Source organism: Octopus bimaculoides, chromosome 23, assembly GCF_001194135.2.
Source record: "Octopus bimaculoides isolate UCB-OBI-ISO-001 chromosome 23, ASM119413v2, whole genome shotgun sequence".
Lineage (NCBI taxonomy): Eukaryota > Metazoa > Mollusca > Cephalopoda > Octopoda > Octopodidae > Octopus > Octopus bimaculoides.
Genome location: NC_069003.1, coordinates 36,065,319 through 36,066,784, shown reverse-complemented (window position 1 = coordinate 36,066,784; position 1,466 = coordinate 36,065,319).

The following is a 1,466-nucleotide window of genomic DNA, read 5'->3' as shown; positions in this document are numbered from 1 at the left end:
ATGTATGTATGTATATATAGTAGAAACGAGTAATTCCTAACGTAAATCCAGCGACGATTGTGCAATTGCGGTGGATGACACCAGGTAGCCATCGGCAGTGAAAGTGCTTTGTGGCCATACGACTAGGGACATTCACAACACGTAAAGTTTAAACTTTAATATCAAACTTATATATATATATATATGTGTGTGTGTGTGTGTGTTTATAGAACACGCACACACACACACGACACACAAACACATTTACGTATGTTTGCGAGGAGCTTCTTTCAGTTTCCATCTACCAAATCCTTTCAGAAGACTGTAGTCGGCCCATAGCTATTGCGGCAAAACACTTGCCCAATGTGCCACACAGGCACGCCTCCTCCCCTACTCAGTGCCGCAGCTTTCCTGTTTTCTCATTCTATTAAGTCTTCTCAACAAAACGGAATTTTCCTCCAATGTTGTTATATAAACTGTGATGTGATTAGACACAAGCGCTGTCCTGCCTCTTAATGAGCGTCTTAAAATAGCATTTATTTAATTATTCCTTTATTTATGGCAGTTAAATAAATTCCGACATAGATTTGGATTTTTTTTTCTTCTTTTCTTATGATCCCCACGTCACCCCTACGCACACACCCTCCTCATCGCCATCCCCACCGCTCGCGGCGCCACCGTCGCTTCCGCCGCCACGGTGAACCAATCCAAACTCAAGATATATATTTTTTTTTTACATTGAAAATATTCAATAAATAATTAAAAATTAATTACAACTATGAGATTTATAGTAACAATCTCCGAATAATTATGTTATTTGAGAAAAGACATAACCCGATCTACACATGCACACGCACACACACACACATATATATATATTGATAGTAATGGTAAGACTTATCAAATATATATATCACACATAAGCACACACACATAAGCACACGCACATACACGTACATATATACATAATCATATGTTTGTATATTTATATACACATGATATATATTTATATATAGGTGTGTGTTGAGGTGAGTGGGGGGAATATGTGTGTGTGTGTGTGTGTGTATACGTTGTGTTCGCTAGAGGTTTGCATTTGTGGCACTTTGCATCCATCCTGACACGAATTCATTCATACAGAAAATAATTTTCACAAGCAAAAATACATATCTATCTGTGTGTGTGTGTGTGTGTGTGTGTATCTATCTATCTATCTATCTATCTATCTATCTATCTATCTATCTATCTATCTATCTATCTATCTATCTATCTATCTATTTGTGTGTGTGTGTGTGTGTACCCATATTAAGGATTCAGGAGTGAATCAGGTACTTAAATGATGGGCGCCAGGTTGGGCCTAATTAACTTGTATACACCACCTTCAGTCGAATGAACTGCTCTAGTGAACTGACATCTTATTCCTCGTATGTTAGTTATCTATTTGCTGATACACACACACACACACACACACACACACACACACACAAATA